This window comes from Pinus tabuliformis, chromosome J, assembly GCF_031772625.1.
Source record: "Pinus tabuliformis cultivar Carrire ecotype Pingquan chromosome J, CPIR1, whole genome shotgun sequence".
In the NCBI taxonomy this organism is placed as follows: Eukaryota; Viridiplantae; Streptophyta; class Pinopsida; order Pinales; family Pinaceae; genus Pinus; species Pinus tabuliformis.
This window is the reverse complement of record NC_142295.1, coordinates 1,157,107,317-1,157,125,478: the sequence shown is the minus strand read 5'-3', so window position 1 is coordinate 1,157,125,478 and position 18,162 is coordinate 1,157,107,317.

Here is an 18,162-nt window from a genome sequence, read left to right as displayed (position 1 = left end):
GTTGTTGGAGAATAGTAATGTTGGCTTACAGCACTCCCACAAAATGAGAGGTTTATGAGAGGCACTTTGAATCACACTTTGGGTATACGCAGTTAACTAACTAGAAGGGAAAGCAAGCCTCAAATTGAAAATGGCTTGAGAAGCATAAACTCATTAGACAAAAATTTCATGCATTTCACCCACATAATAGTAATTTTGAAGTCTTCCATCCCTTTGTTATGTGTGTTCATAACATATTCTTTTGTTGTCTTATTTGGGAGTCCTCTTCCCTTTTAGTCGGAGTTCTGGATGGTTTGGTTATATTTGATCTCTATATTATTGTTTCTCTACTATTGAGTTGGGTGTGGAGCATAGATTAGAGGGTAAAAGGCAATTAGACAAATATTTACCTAGGGGAGATCACTGCTTTTGGGAGTAGGTTGGCAGATGATGGCACTTTAGGTTCCCATAGTTTTTTTGGCCATGGGTGATGGCGAGGCTTGTCTAAGGGAATTAATTCCATTGAACTCTAGTGGAGATAGGTAAGGCTCAAGTGTTTATCAGGTGGGATGGAATTTGCGAAATTGAGGGCCTACTCTAGGTTGGTTTGGTTTCTTATTCTCTAGTTTAGAGTCTAGGTTGAGCAAGGAACTTTCCCTTTTGTTCTTTCATTTAAGTGGGAGGGGTGGTGGATCTCCTATTTTTCCTTGGACTTGGGTCTCTTCTTAGGCGGTGGGAACAAGCAGCAAAACTATATTATTACTCACTGAGGTGGGGAAGGTAGCATAAAATGCTTTACGATAGCAACATCATTCAGCATGGACCACCTAGTTCAGACTGTTTTGTTATTCATCAAAGTGCTAATTGTTTTCAAGAATTCTAATCTTCCAATCCAATTTGTTCAACTATATTCCATTATGCCAAGGGAGAGGGGCTAAACGAGGAGATGATTTTCATATTATGAAGAACAAGATCACAAAGGTAATTCATGCCTATAGAACAAGGTTGTAGGATTTACAATGAGATATCAAGAGAAAATCTATATGCATGTGTAGGAATAATTAACCCAATCAGAAAGGTAAGCTTCTTTTCGAAGGTCTTCCCTCTCTGACTCTACACTAAGAGTAGAATGGGAAGAGTGGATCCCATACACGGGATATACATAGAGTAGAGAAAACCAATATATGTAGGTTATAAACCTATATTACAAAATGAAGTTCCTTTTAGGATGAGTGCTACTCGACAAGTGGGAATTGAGGAGGGACATGCAACAAAATATGGACCCACAACAAACTTTGGACCATATGCATGGTCATCTAAATCATTATGACTATAGAATGGAAATGATGGATCATAGATTGGCTAGAATTGAACAACACCTTAGGACTCGTCCAACGACTCCTAGACCTCCAACCAACCAAACAAGCCCAATCCTTGTTGCATGCTTAGACTCTAAACTGCTTTATTGATCATCTTATGACTCATGTTTATGATCTTCCTTTTGTAATTATTTATTCTTATAACCAGATTCATCATAATATAAGCCTATTTCAGTATATTTATGTTTGGTTTGTCACTTGTTTTTGTTATGGTCTAAAACCAGATTGAACTATGTAATCTTTTGATGTAATTTCTTGCTTTAAATTCATAGAATTTAGCTTTAAAAAATATCTAAAAACTTTAAAAGATAAAAAAACAAACATTTTCTCCATATGAATTGCCAAAAACTCTACCAGAAATAAACATCCCTTGCGGTCGTTACAGGAGTATAATCAGCTCCAAAATCTGATGTCTATTTAATGCATGTAACTGTAAATTTGATGTGCATTCTTATTTGTAAATATCATTTGTTTTCTTACTCTCGTCATATTACAGGTTCAATGGTACGTGTAAACGATAATGGATGCGTTATTGGTGTCCGTCTTCGGTAAATATTATGCATGCTTCACGGAGTAAAACAGGTGCTCGGTGCGAGATGGTTAGCGGTCGGTGCTAGGTGGTTGCTGGACGACTAGGCAAACCTCCCTGCTTTACATAACAACTTACCCCTTTCCCTGCGGAATGCCATAGACATGTAGTCTCGACATTTTCCCATTTTCTTCTCTGTGCTGCTCTCCCGCAGGAAATACATGGCAGCCTTCCTGGGAACCTGCATAATGACATTTTGCGTGGACAAGGGGTTTTCCTGTGGCTTCTAGTGGTTGTGTGTGTTTCCTGTAGTTTCGGAGAGAAGAATATCTCTAAAAGGAAAGCAGAATTGGCCGAGATGAATATATCTAGAAGGAAAGTGAAATAAAGCAGAAAATATGGGTTTCAAAGATGGTAAGCTGATCATTCCATTAACCAACTTATTGAGGGTCGCTTCAATTTTCATTTTCTACTTTCATTTTATTTCCCTTTCTAATTAAATTTGTTGTACTAATTTACTGGATTTCAAAAAGTTGAATTCGTATGGAACTGAATAGAGAGCGGCCGCTTGAAATGGCTTCCGCGAATGAAAACAGTGCCTTGAAGCCATAATGCTTACGTATGGTCTTTTTTGCATGCAGACCTATGGTCTAGATGATGCCTTCGAATGGATAGTTAAAGACAATTTTGGAGTGCTGGTAACGTACATGCTTGAATCATCTTTTAGGGAATTTCACATCAGTTCTACTTTCCCTTGTTTGCCCATTTTTGTTTTGCATTTCTTTTCCAAACTTACGATAAGATATAGAGTTAAGTAAAGCAACTCGTTGAGAAAGGGTTTTGTTTTAGAAAGGTTTTGTGTTAGAAATACGCCTTGGGTTCAAATCTCACAGGCGCTCTAGGAGGAAACATCTAACTTACAAAATAAATACGATATGACCGTTCATTCTTTTCGTGTTATTGTGTTATTGATCTTGGAAAAGCCATCTCCGTCTCTACTTTCAATTAGAAATAATTAATTCCTACTTGTCTATGGTTGTAATTCTCCATTTGAGGAGTTTGTTCCTACATAATAGGAATTTAGTTTCTCCTAGTTTAGTGTGTGGTTGAGAGAATCTCTCAACCACTATGTATGTCTAAGATAGAATTCCTATCTTGAGACTATTGATTGTATAAATATGTGTGTAATTTCCTCATTCATGATATAGAATATATTGCTGTGTGCTCTTTTATCTTGGTATCAGAGCCTGTGAGGGCTTGGTCCCTCCTGGGCTTGGCCCCTCCTGGGCTGAGGAAATAAAAGAGTATTCTTTTTTAGTGTTTAGTTTGTCCATCATTAAGAGACTCTAGTTTTGGATTCAGGCGGATCTATGATTTCTCCGTTTGTGAAGCCTTTTGGTGGCGTAGTTTGGTGGTGTAGTTTGGGAGGCCAAGCAAGCTGCGGGCCGAGCAGTGGCATAAGGAGAACCGCGTGTGTGACAGAGTTTGGGTGCTGCCTGGTGGATAGTGGTTGCCATATTGCACCTAAATTTGAGTGGTTGCATTGAGCCTGGAGGTGGAGATCCCCTGGGGGGGTGTGTTGCATTCAACCTGTTTGTGTGGCGGTGTGTGAGCATCGCTGGATCTAGGTGCAAAGGTTGCAACAGGACTCTGGTTCCTTGACGCCGACGTGGGTGCCATCGTGAAAATCATAGAGGCAGCCACTGATTGGATTGGCGTGTTCTTAATCGGAGGAGGTCTACAGAGTAAAGTGCCTTGCTCCTGCGTAACTTGCTGGTTGAGAGGTGAACAACTCGATTCACTGCATGAGCTTTGATTTAGGGGCATCACAATTTTTTTTTCTTTTAAATGCCGAGAGACCAGTAATCTTGGCTGATCTCTCGTGTGGTGAGGGTTGTTGATCGCTGACCTGCAGCGGAAGTATGGCTGCGAAGAAAACCTGTTGAATCGACCTATTTAACTCTGGAAGTTTTTTATTTCAATATAGTCCATGTTGATGAGGAAATGCATTCCATAGTGGATGCTGTGACGAGTTCTTGATTTGAAGTAATTGACCCAACATCAGAAGAGGTGATCTTGCTGAAGATCCTACAGGTTCTTTTGGCTTTTATTAATCTGTTCGAGAGGGAATATGGCAATTTCCATCCTGCTTTCCAGATATCTGGCTTTATGGATGCTTTGAGGACCTCTCGTGAAGAGTTCAAGTTATCGTTCGTTTACTTTCATTCTTCAGAACATTCGAACACGCTGACGTTCAGTGAAGATACGTTGTGCTCTGAGGTGGTCGTGGAATATATCAATCAGAATTTTGTTTCATGGGGAGGCAATGTTAGGGCCAGTGAAGGTTTTAAGATGAGTAACAGTCTAAAAGCATCGACTTTTCCTTTTTGTGTTGTTATCATGCCTGAGACCAACCAGTGGATTACCCTTCTACAATAGGTTGAGGGCCCAAAATCTCCTTCAGAGCTGCTGTCAATTCTTCCTGTGGAGAATTCGTTGGGCAGAAAAAGAAATCAATGTGAAGAGATCGTGGAGGCATGCATCTTCTGATTCGGGTGAGACTTGTTGTCGTGGAGTCATGATCGTCTGTCTGGGTTTCAGTTTTGGCACTACAAGATAACCTCCAAGTCAAGGGTTGGACCAGACTGATGAAATCCTGCGCTTCTGCGTGGATGATCTTAGGAGATTGCATGTATATTATCGTTGGCCCTAATCTGTTGAAAATTGGCATTGACGGGATAGATGGAACCGCAGCGTCCGGCTTCCGAATTTTGTGAGATTTTTTTGTAGATCGGAGGAGGCCGAACTTGCCCAGAGGCCGCGAGGAGAGGCCGAATCTCTATTTTTTTTTGCAGGCCACAATTTTTTTTGTTCAACAGATCTGTTGCATCATGATCTGGCATGGTTGATTCTCTGATATACGCTTGTCTGCTGACTGGCGTTCTATTTACTATATCCCTTTAAGACCAGCATTCAAGGGATCTACTCCAATTAATCTCTCAGATCGGCTCCATCAAGTGTTGCATTGGGTTCTTGGATCAGTAGAAATTTTCCTGAGCAAGAATTGCCCCATTTGGTATGGATACAGAGGCGGGTTGAAATGGCTGGAAAGACCGTCTTATATAAATGCAACTGTGTATCCATTGACATCCTTATCCTTGTTAGCTTATTGTAGCTTGCCTGCTGTATGTTTGTTCACTGGAAAATTTATAATTCCAAAGATTAGCAATTATGCTAGTTTATGGTTTATTGCTCTCTTTCTGTGTATCATCACAACTGGTGTTTTGGAGATGCGATGGAGTGGGGTTGGTATTGATGATTGGTGGAGAAATGAGCCATTTTGGGTGATTGGGGGTGTGCCAGCCCATCTTTTTTCTCTCCATTTGTCCTCCAGCAAGGATGACCTGGTTTGTTATGTAACCAGCTCAAGAAAAGATAGATCAACACCTTAGAATTCAGTGTCTTCTAGGGGCAACCTCGTTTACATTACATAAATGAACAATTCTTCGATGATACAAATGAAAAGACCTCCTTTCTATATATAGGGGTCTAAGGGGTCATAGCATAATTAGAGCCGACATAGCAATAATAATGTAAGGGCAAAATAATAACAATAGTGGGCTTCTATGGGGCACAATAGTAGCCATATGGGCACTACATGGGTACATCAATATAATAAAGGGGTTGTACTAATAACAATAAGGGGTTACACTAGTAGTATAGGGGCCTAACATGCCCCTCTCCTTCAAAAAGTGTTGTCCTCAATGCTTGAGTAGTTCTTGATGCTTCTGTATAAAATTCTTGTCCTCCCATGTGGAATCTTCAGTAGGTAAGTTCTTCCACTTGATGAGATACTCTGAAATTGATCGATTTCACAGCTATCGAGTTCTTGTTTCTATGACTACTCCAGGTTCCAATATGATTTTTTCTTCCTTTTCAATTTCTGGCAATATTGTTTGAATTGGGATCTTTTGCAACTTTTGAATAAGTGGCCATACTTCTTTTTCCTTCTTCCATTCATCCCTTGCTTTGCTTATCCAATCTGGTTGGATAATAGAAATAGCACAAAACAATGCTTCCACATCCTCATCCTTGAAGAGTCTTCCCATTCGGTAAGGTCACCATTTTTTAAGTGCATGCAGTATTGCCAACATTTCTTTCTCATAAATAGCTTACTTTTGATGTAGTAGTAAAAATACCCAATCACCTACATCAAAACATTTTTCACTATGATGTTGATCTACCTGTTGTTTCATTGGATTTTGCACCAAAGTGGCATTATCCTTTAAAAGTTGGAGAACTTGTTGTTGATGCTCAATGTGATCTTTCACTGCTTGATCCTTTTTCTTCTTGATATGTCCTTCTATCTTTAGATTTTGAGGAGTGGTAATTTCTTCCAATCCTTTACAAGATATGGTCAGATTCATTTCTTGACGCTCGATGTGATCTTTCACTTCTTGAACATTTTTCTTCTTGATATGTCCTTCTATATTGATAGTTTGAGGAGTGGTAATTCCGACCAATGAATTACAAGATATGGTTGGATTCATTTCTTCTTTCTTGATGTGATCTTTCACCTCTTGCACCTTTTTCTTCTTGATATTTCCTTCTATCTTGAGAGTTTGAAAAGTGTTCATTCTTGCCAATAGTTTACAAGATATGGTCTGATTCATTTCTTCTTTCTCTGGGGTTGGGTCCTGTCACAAATCCTCTTCTTTTTATGTTTCCGGATCATTTTCTTCCTCATCTACATGCTCTATGTAAAAGGATTTCTTCTCAGCACACTTATGACCTTTAGTGCATTTGCTATCACAATTGTAACAAAGCCCTTTTTCTCTTTTTTCTTCCAATTGTTGTGGTGTAACCCTTGTAGGTTGTGGAAGGCTAGGAGAAACAACACTTTCATCTTTATAGTTGTGAGGGGTATACTTCCTTGTTTCCATAACTTTAATTTCCAATATGTCACAAAGCCCTTTTACTCTTTCCAATTGTTGTGGTGTTGCTGTAAAGAAGGTGTTGCTCTTTGTATCCTCATAATGTGCTATCATTTCCTCCGTGAGAATTGACCACGTAACAAGTTGTTTACGAGAACAAAGCCCTTTATACCATAAAAATTGATCTGGTTCTAAATAAGAAGATGCAATACATACCTTTTGTAACAGTGGTACACCATGTAGATCAAAATATTGCTCCATCTGAAGTATCCAATTTACTGGATCCTTGCCATCAAACTTCCTCATCTTGCTTTTTCTTGATTTTAGGACCTCGATCTTGAAACGACTATAACACTGTTCCTTCGGATATTTAAGTTATAAAATTGCTACCTATAGTAGCCCTCTACATCCTCTTTCCAATGCCACCAGTCTGATCCAAATTGGATTCTCCAAGAAAGAGTTATGCACAATCTCCCAAGATGACATGATTATAGACCTTTCCAGAAGAGCAAACTTGTATGAAGTGCCACGTGTAAATGTTTCGACCTTTGGCTCTGAAAAAGATATACAAGAAACTACAGTCTGTCCTCTTTCCGTACCTTCTTACGCAATTTCAATCCGATGCTCAAAAAGAAAGTTATGCCGATTTTCCCCAAGTCACCTGTTTGGAATGTAATTCAGGAGTCTATAAAAAGACCAAATTCCTCAGATCATATCTCCGCGAATATAGTGCGAAAAGCTCTGAAATTGGGACCCGAGGTTTAGCAGGATTTATTCTCAAATGGGTTTTTTTTGAAACTTCTGAAACGTCATAAAAAAAAGTTATAGAGAAAATTCCACGATGACCTGTTTGGAGCAGCGAAACCCTAGAATCCAAAGCTTTGATACCAAATGTTATGAAACTAGCTCAAGAAAAGATATAAAAGATAGATCAACTCCTTAGAATTCAACCTTTTCGAGGGGGAAACCTCCTTTACATTACATAAATTAACAATTCTTCGATGATACAAATGAAAAGACCTCCTTTCTATATATTGGAGTCTAAGGGGTCATAACATAATCAAAGCTGACATAACAATAATAATGTAAGGGCACAATAATAACAATAGTGGGCTTCTATGGGGCACAATAGTAACCATATGAGCACTACATGGGTACATCAATATAATAAGGGGGTTGTACTAATAACAATAAGGGGTTACACTAGTAGTATAGGGGCCTAACATGGTTTCTACTCTTACTATTTGGCCATGAAGTAAATGCTACTGATTTTCATAATAAGTATTTCATGTCATGGTATTTTATGTTATTATTTAAGTGACATTAGTATGACAAACTATTGTCACAATGCTGAGTGTGTTGGAACTGGTCATTCCAACACTAAGCAAATTTGCAGGTAATGGTGAACACATGACAGTGAAATCGACATCAATTGGAGCTACATCAGAGATTATAGGATGATTGAGATCATGTTGCAGATTGTTAGCGAGCATGAGGCAGTATGCTTGAAAACAGTGACTAGCCTTGATACTGTGAGTAGGGGAAGTGGCATTATGTTGCGATGCCAGGAGAATTGGATACTGAAATGCGGTGGAGGATTGGACCGTGGAGTCCTGAATTACTGTTCTTGAAGGGAAAATTGTGTTCTCTTAATGTGGCTGTGAGTGCCTATGTTCCGATTTCTTTATCAGTGGACCCTTCACAGATGAGGTAAAGGAGCACCGAAAATGTTTATGGCGGACAACAAAGTAGATGTTTGTTTGAATTAGTGTGGTTTGTGGAATAGACTCCCTAGCATGTTATAAACAAGTCCAGTTGTTGTAATGGTCATTGTATGTACCCAGAAACTCCAAAATGTGGAATGAAATGTAAATTTTTTAAAGGCATCTGAAAGTTCGTGGTGATCTCAAAACCACTTTGTAATGGTTTGTGGTCAGCCTGAAACCATCTTTTGTCACTGTAAAGTGAGGGTTGGTGGTGAGCCAGAAACCATCTATAGAGTTTTTGTGGCTGAAGTGCTTTTGTGACCAGCTTGCCTTTGTGGCAGAATCGCCTCTATGGCTTGAGGTGCCTTTGTGGCCAAGTCTACACGAGAGCTTTGTGGTCAATTGAGCAGGTGGACTGCAGAACACCTGGCTCAGACTCAGATGATTTTTAATTTTCTGAGTAGAAGGGGATTGGCGCGCTTTTCGTGCTGACAGTCACACCAGGATGCGCAACTGACACGTCTGTTAGGCCATTAATAGTGCCACCGCACCAAAATACCAGATTGGTGCGAAATTTTATGGAAAGATCACGCCAATTCACCTTCAAGGGGATCCACGGGAATCCTCATCTTCGTTTAACGATTTGCAAGAGGAGGCAGATCGGAGAAGTTGTGGATCTGTTCGAGGGAGCCAGATTGTGTTTTGGAGGTTCTGTACATGCAATTTGCCTGATGGTGGTGGATTTGACTATCATGACAAGTAGACATTAAGGGGGGGAGTTAGAAATAATTAATTCCTACTTGTCTATGGTTGTAATTCTCCATTTGAGGAGTTTGTTCCTACATAATAGGAATTTAGTTTTTCCTAGTTTAGTGTGTGGTTGAGAGAATCTCTCAACCACACTACTATACATCTAAGATAGAATTCCTATCTTGAGACTATTGATTGTATAAATATGTGTGTAATTTCCTCATTCATGATATAGAATATATTTCTGTGTGCTATTTTATCTCTTTCATGTAAGAGAGTTCAACCCAAGCTTAGCATTGATGGCATTGCAATAGTAAGGTGTTCTAAAAACACAACTGGTAAATTAAATGTACGTACCATCCTAAGTAATTCATGCCATCCTAAGTAATCAACAGGGTAGGTATATACTATGATATATGAAAATGATGGCTTGTTCTACAATATGCCATTGAAATTTCTTTACAACTGGTTGAAATTTCTTATAACTGGTTGATTAGCTGCCATGTTACTTCCTTTTTTTCCTTTGGATTTAAAAATAAAAATAAAAATTGCATCTTTCACTCTCTTCATCGTTCTCAAGTGAGCACCAAATTTAGTGTTACCAGGTTACATGTGAAGGTAAATATCTTTGTCACACAGTGTCAACTAATTAAAAAAAGTTGAATGGCTCGATATTTAGATATGTCACACGGCATGAGTGTTGCTTCCAGGGAGTATATCTGAATATCTACTTTATTCCAAAGAAATATAATTTTAAACAGGGCGAAAAGAGAGACTTGAGTCTTACTAGGTTACATGTGAAGGTAAATATCCCTGTCACACATTGTCAACTAATTAAAAAAAAGTTGAATGGCTCAATATTTATATATGTCACAGGGCATAAGTGTTGCTTCGAGGCAATATATCTGAATATCTATCTCATGGCGGTTAACCACCAAACAAATATAATTTGAACTAGGGTGAAAAGAGAGAGTTGATTTGGTATGACTGACATTTGAGTTTCGGTTTTCTCTCATTTTGCTACAAAGCCATATTACTCTTATGGACTTTTGGAAAAACATTCACGGTTGAACTGCATATGCAAACATGCGTTATTCCACAATATACTTTTCACGTGATAGCACTTCTAATTGGCGGATTCATTGTGAATCGACTCGGAAGAAAAGTATTTACCCTGAACGTTTCTCTATCTTCCTCATAAGCCATGTGGTCAAGGAGAACACTCAAACCAACATTGGTTGATATGTTAATGTACTTTGGGGTTGAATCCTGCTAGCATTTGATATTGAATGGAAAATAAGCATTCCTCTTTGAGCATTGGAAAAATTTCCATTGATGAAACCCTAGGGAATAGATTGACGTAGCATTATTATATTCATTGTTTTTAAATGTTATACGTAGTTTATAAATAGTGGTGAAACTAATGAGTTAATGGTTGAGTTATTAAATTAATAAATGGTTTATTTTTATATTTTATTTATTAAATATTATTAAAAGCGTGGAATTCATTATTAATTTAATATTTAATGTAATAGATAATATTTATTGTTTATGGTTGATGGGATCAGAGGAGAGTAATTTTGATAGATACACTGCAATACAAGAGGAGACATCAGAGCGGAAGACAAGAGACATTAGATTTCAAGACACAGAAAATCAGAATGGAGAATATAAAATATAAGTTTTTAATTACAGGAGTGCCTTCCATAGAGGACTTTTAGATGTCTCCTCATGTCAAATTCATGGCTGCAGAGTGAAGCCATAAAGTCAATCATGATGGGTGAAAGTTGGTGTGTTAGGTTCAACATCGATGCAACTGTCAGAGAGTCGGCACAGGAGTCTTTATTGTGGCTTCATGTTTAACATTCTCCCACTTGAAGCTGAATGAAGAATCATGAATCAAGTCACACCGAGTCCTACCATGCCTCTAGATAACGCATGTTTATTTCTTGGTAGAATCTTAGTGAGCATATCAACAAGGTTCCTATCTGTATGGATATTTTCCAAGGACAATTTCCCTTCCTCCAACACACGCTGGATCCAATGGTACCTTAAGTCAATGTGTTTGGTTTTTGAATGAAATGTTGGGCTTTTCAACAAGTGAATGGCACTCTGACTATCACAATATAGCACATAATTGTCTTTATTTATTCCTATCTCTCTTAGGAATCGTTGCATCCATAACATCTCTTTACAAGCCTTTGTTGCAGCTATATACTCTGCCTTTGTTGTAGAGAGAGCTACTATTCTTTGTAGCCATGACACCCAAGATATTACTGCACCTTCAAATGTATACAAATAACTTGTAGTGGACATTCTGGTGTCCATATCTTTAGCTATATTTGCATCTGTAAATCATTCAAGCACATTATCATTATGAACAAAACATAAAAAATAATTACTAGTACCCTTGAGATACCTCAAAATCGATTTTACTTCTTGCCAATGTTGTTTGCCTGGATTGGCAAGGAATCGTCTCACTACTCCCACTGAATATGCAATTTCTGGTTGTGTGCATATGATGGCATACATCAAGCTACTAATCATTGAAGCATAAGGAATTTTTCTTATCTCTTCCTTATCCTTGTCATTAATAGGACATAACTTAGTACTCAACTTGAAGTGGGTTGCAAGGGGTGTACGAATTAGCTTGGCATCCTTCATATTAAACCTGTCAAGCACCTTTTTCTTGTGATAACCACAACCTTTTGTTTTTCTTGTCACCCATGATCCTCATGTCCAATATATGTTTTCATGGACCCAAATCCCTCATTGAAAATTTGTTGTCCAAAGATTTCTTCTACCTATTGATCATATTCTTATCATGCCCAACAATTAACATGTCATCCACATATAAAAATAATATGATATACTTTCCTTGATTATACCTCTTGATATAGACATAATCGTCAACTTCCAACTTGTGAAAACCATGTTCTAGGATGAATGAATCAAATTTCTTATACCATTGTCAAGGTGACTATTTCAACCCATAGAAGCTCTTCTTCAACTTGCAAACTAGGTATTCTTTTCCTTTTTATATGAAGTCTTTTCGCTGCTTCATGTAAATTTATTCCTTTAATTCACCATGAAGGAAAGTCGATTTTACATCTAACTTTGCACCTTCCAAGTCTAAAGTAGAAACAAGACCAAGAATGATTCTGATGGATGACATTTTGACAAGAGGTAAGAAAATCTTAGTGAAGTCAATACCTTCTTTTTGGGAAAATCCTTTCACCTCCAGCCTTGTTTTATACCTCTCCTTCTTCTCACCATCTTCATGCTGAATCTTGTATACCCATTTTTCTGTAGATCCTTTCTACCTTTTGGGAGCTTTACCAACTCCCAAGTTTTGTTTTCCAGCAAAGATTTCGTTTCTTCCTCCATTGCTTTCTTCCATTCTTTATTTTTCTCAACTTTACAAGCCTTTTCAAAATAATTAGGCTCACCTTCATCAGTAAATAGTATATAGTTTGAAGCAGGATACCTTTGTGAAGGATTATGAGGTCTAGAAGATTTGTGAACCAATTGTGGCGATGCATTATTGGGTTGTATCTCCTATAAAGGTTCCTGCAAGGTTCCATCTTCTTGATGTTCATCACTTTCCACTTGATGTCCTTCCTTCTCTTGAATTTACTATCCATTTTCTTGCATTCGTGGGATGTTTTCCTGCTACTCTTCAAACATGGCAATAACTTTCTTAAAATCCAACTCACCTACAATCCTCTTAAACATTTATGGCTCATTAAATATAACATACCTACTTCTAATAATTTTATCTTTGACTAGATCCCATAGACGATAACCAAATTCTTCATCCGCATATCCAAGAAAAATGCATTTCATAGATTTATCATCTAGATTAGTTATATTTTCTTTGGTAATATGTATAAATGATTCACATCCAAAGATTTTAAAATGAGAATAATTCAACTTGTTACCAGTCCAAACTTCTTTAGGGATGCTGCCATCCAAGGTTGTAGTTGGAGATCGATTTATAAGATAGCAATATGTCCTTACAAACTTTGCCCAAAAATGCTTCTCCGAACCAAAAATTGACAACATAGTCCTCCCTTTCTCTATAACGGTGTGATTCATCCTTTATGCAACACCATTCTATTGAGGAGTACCAGGCATAGTATTCTCACCCTTTATGCAAAACTTATTACAGTATTCCTTGAATGCTTTTGAGCAATATACTCCACCATTATTTGTTCTAAAGAACTTGAACAATTTGTTAGTATCTCTTTCAACAACAACATGGAATTTTTGAAATATTTCATACACTTAATTTTTACTTTTCATAGTGTAGGCCTAAACCTTCTTGGATGCATCATCTATAAATGTTACAAAATATGATTCTCCTCATAATGACTTTATGTTAGCATGCCCAAACACATCTGAGTGTATCAATTCTAACAAATTTTTCTTTCTATAATGGCCACATCTAAGAAATGAAACCCTTCTTTGTCTACCATATATACAATTCTCACAAAGATCAACATTATAGGATTTGAAGCCTGAGAGTAAATTTTTACCAACAAGGATTTTTAAGCCCTTCTCATTGATGTGACCCAATCATTTATGTCACAGATATGCTGAATTTTATTCTTTTGTAAAATCAACCAAATCTTATTTCCCTATCATTTCCTTCAATGTATATAATGTTCCTGTATTGGATCCTCTCACCATGACCAATGTTTTCTAGCCTCCTTTTCCAAAGCTTGTGGAATAACCTTCATCATCCATTCGTCCCATAGAGATAAAAATCATGCGCATTTCTAGTACATGTGTGACTTATTTCAACAATATATCTTGTCCATTCTTCATATTTATTTGGACATCTCCCACTCCAACAATACAGCAAAAATGATTATTCCCCAAATGCACTCTCCCATAATCACCAAGATTATGTGTGACAAAACTATCTTTGCATGGGGTTACATGGTTAGATGCCCCAGATTTAAGCATCCAATAAAAGATACTACTAGATGTATATAAGCATGCACCTTCTCTTGAAACAATAAATAACACATCACCATCTGTGACTACAACGGTAGTCTCACCTTCATTTGTGTTAGATGACTTGTAATTTGTACTCGTTGGTTTCTGATCCTTTTGTCCTTTCTTATAGACTCAACATTCTTTCTTCATGTGCCTCAGTTTGCCACAATGAAATAAGGTGATCTTGTCCCTCCTTGATTTTTATCGGCCTCTTCATCGCCCTTGTCGACCTCGATTAATTCTCCTACCATGATTAGCTATAGCTATAGCTTCTCCTCCATGGTTTTCCACAATTGACTTACATCGTAACTCCTCATTCATTAAATTGCCACTAACATCATCAAACTCCAGGGTCCCTGCAGGTGCTAAATTTCTCATAGCTACAATTAAATTTTCCAAGTTGTCTAGCATAGAAAGCATTAACAAAATAGCTCTAATTTCATCACTTTGAATGATTTTAACAAAGATGCCCTAACTAGTAATAATATTGAATTCATTCAAGTGCTCAACAACTAAAGCACCTTCCTTCATCTGGATATTATAAAGCTTCTTGATCAAGAAAACTTTGTTTGATGTCGTTTTCTTCTCATATAAATCATGGTCTTCCATAATTATCTTACCATATTTTCTACAGACACATTGAAATACACATTCTTTGCTAGATATTGGTGGATTGTTGCAACGTTCTTTCTATAAACCTTATTTCATTCTCAATTTGTCATTGATGAGGGTTTCATTGCCACACCCTCAATTGGAAAATACTGATCCTTCAAAATTAGTATATCCTCCATTTGTGATTTCCATAGGGAAAAATTAACCCCGCTCAACTTCTCCATATCAGTAACTGTTGTTTTCTCCATTCATAATAAAATTCAAACCCAAAAATTGAAGTTACCACTTACAAGGTAAGACTTTAATTATTTGTCCTTAGAATTTTTTAAAATAAAAGGCCAAGATAAATATTCTTTAAAAATTATATAACAAACAATCACCTCTCTTTCCTTTTTTTTTTTACATGCACAAACTTAATTAATGATTAATTATGAAACCCATATAATCATATATATGTTTCACATTACTTATAAAACATATAAAAGCACCAGTCCGTTTCACTGAGCAAGGACACATAGCTAGCGTTCCGTGGCGCTTACCTTAATTATTGAATTTTGAAAGGCATGAAATAGCTCCCACATTTGAATAAGGGCTACAAAGTAGCTACTTTTGCTTGATTTAAACATAGTTAAATTAGAGTAAAGAACAATAAAATCAAACAAATTTATATTAATAAAAATTATAATTAAAATAGAAAGATAATTCATGATTGCATTATCCTTTTCTAGGCAAACATAATAAGAACTCTATTTGTAGATGGTTTTTTTATAAAATATATTATCATATTTGCTCATTTTAATCTATTATTTCTATAGATTTCTATGTAAATTTTCATTTTTCAACAAATGGTACAACTACTTTCTAGAGACGCTCTCATGAGAAAAAATAGATGTGGTGTGTTAGATTAAAATATAGTTAAATTAACTTAGTTTAAATATAGTTAAATTAAAATATATGTTAAGGGAGTGGTGGAAAATTGAGTCTACCTAGCCAAATGTGAGACAAATATCACCTAGTTCGTGACTAAGGGAGCTTGAAGTACTCCAACAAATACATGGTTTTGAATTAACCTTTCCAACTTCAAGTGAATGTGTATATATGGTTTTATTATATTAAATAATTAGATAAATATTGTTTAGATAGTGGTTAAATAAAGTTTAAATGTTAAATAATTGAATGTGTTGGATTTAAAAACTATTCTATAATGTTTTTCCACATTACACATTGATCAAGACTAGGTCATGATGTACATACTAGATTATAATTCAAATCAATGGAATAAGGCGCTCCTTTCAAATTCTTGTTTATTGTTATGGTATATTTAATTTTGAGGTTTATCTATTCTATAAAATGACTATTCTTTGATTGTATAAGTTATTTCACATATTGGTTGAAATGATATTATTAGAGATAATGATTATCAATTAACTCTTTATGTGGTGATTTTGGTATCGCGATCAATGGTCTATAATATTGATTGTTTGCTAAGGATGCATTTTAGGATGGACATTGATCATGTTAGCTATATTAATTAAATCCATAGACAACCATTGATGGTTGGGTATAATGTGGGTGAAACATCTCCCATCATGGGGATTAAGAATGCTAGCACCTAGATAATAATGAACCGCTTATTGGACATTGATTTCTATCTAGGCCTCAAATTGATAAAAAAACATGGTTTCATCATGTGATATTATCATGAAGTTTGTATGGTTTTGGAAGTATTGTTTTTGTGTTAACCTAACACTCTGTGGAGCATCATTAGTTTATAAAAATAAACCTATTTTTAAGTCAATATGCCAAGGTTTCCAATGTGCATTAATTCACGATTACCATGACAACTATGATGTCATCTCAGTATAATCTCTAGCAGTGTTTTTTGACTAGATGAGTAGAGTAGGGAAGCATCCTTGACTAGCCTAGAAAGTGAGGAGAGGGATTTAGTGAAATGTTTAGAACCTAATTGTATTATATATAGTCAATCTAGAAGTTGTAAAAGTTGTTGATTTTCATGTTAAAATCATAATAGAAGGATACATCACTGAATTTACAACTAAATTTAGCCATTATTTTTCACAAGTAGAGGAGGAGTTCAAGAAGGGAGCTTTTGGAAGGATGGTAAAAGAAATTGTAACCTACGCGAAGATGGTTTTGGTGAAACGAGACTATATTCTTTTTAACGCACCAATCATGGTAGCATAGGAACTTGTGCTTGGTAGTAGTCTACGGTGAATCCAAAAGAATGAATAGTTAAATTCAAATGGTACTATGGAGGACTCTTAAGATCAAGGGAGAGAAGAGCAATATAAGAAGTGAGGTGTAATATTTGAAAAGTGGTGGAAGGATAAGGTACGGGAGATACTTTTAGAAAGATGAAGTGGTGAGTGGAGTTAATGAAGAGAAGGGAAGGACAAAAGAATGAGTGGACAAGTTCAATATATGGAAAAGGGGATAGAAATCTAACTAATGGTTAAGAGAATTTTCTTGGAAGTTGAAAGAACGTTGTGCAAGAAGTGTTAGAGGAACCACAATAGGAGCATGAATGTGATATAGATATGGTGACGGTGTTGGACTGACCGACATGTCAAGGTGATCTCCCCAATAAGAAGTCAAAATTTTACCTCAGACCATTTGGTGTAGGAATCCCAGCAATGGGTCGTATTATAATTCCTTGACCATGATTTTGCACAAAGGAAAGTAAGATAACTCTATCAGTAGCAAGGGTGTAACCGCTGCAGTGAGTCAAGGAATGTGTATGAGAGGTTCTAACACATGTGGGTTGAGATTAGTGCACCCCTTGGAAACCTATAACAATACTTAGATGGGAAAGGAACACATGAGCGAAGATGCATCACAAGATGGAAAGCAAGTCAGCCGGCAATCCAAAGTGATGGTTAAACCAACAACACATCTCCAACAAGATTCATATAATTTCATACAAAATAGTTCATACACAACTACGTAAGTTAAACAACATACATTACTACAGCAACCAGAACAGTCCAGTAACAATAACACAATGTGCATGAAAACGTGTTGGCTCTTATTATATAAAGAAGTGTAAGTTCCAGTCGTACAATAAATCCCTGTAAACCCGCTAGCCTCAACAGTGGAACATTACAACCAAATCCACCTACTCCTCCAAAGAGATGTAATATCTCTAGGAAGTAGAGAAGCCAAGGCGCATTACAATACTATCCAAGCTCTCTCCAAGATAGTCTTATCGGAAGCTTGGCTGACCAAAAGCCTCTATAATGAGTTACGAT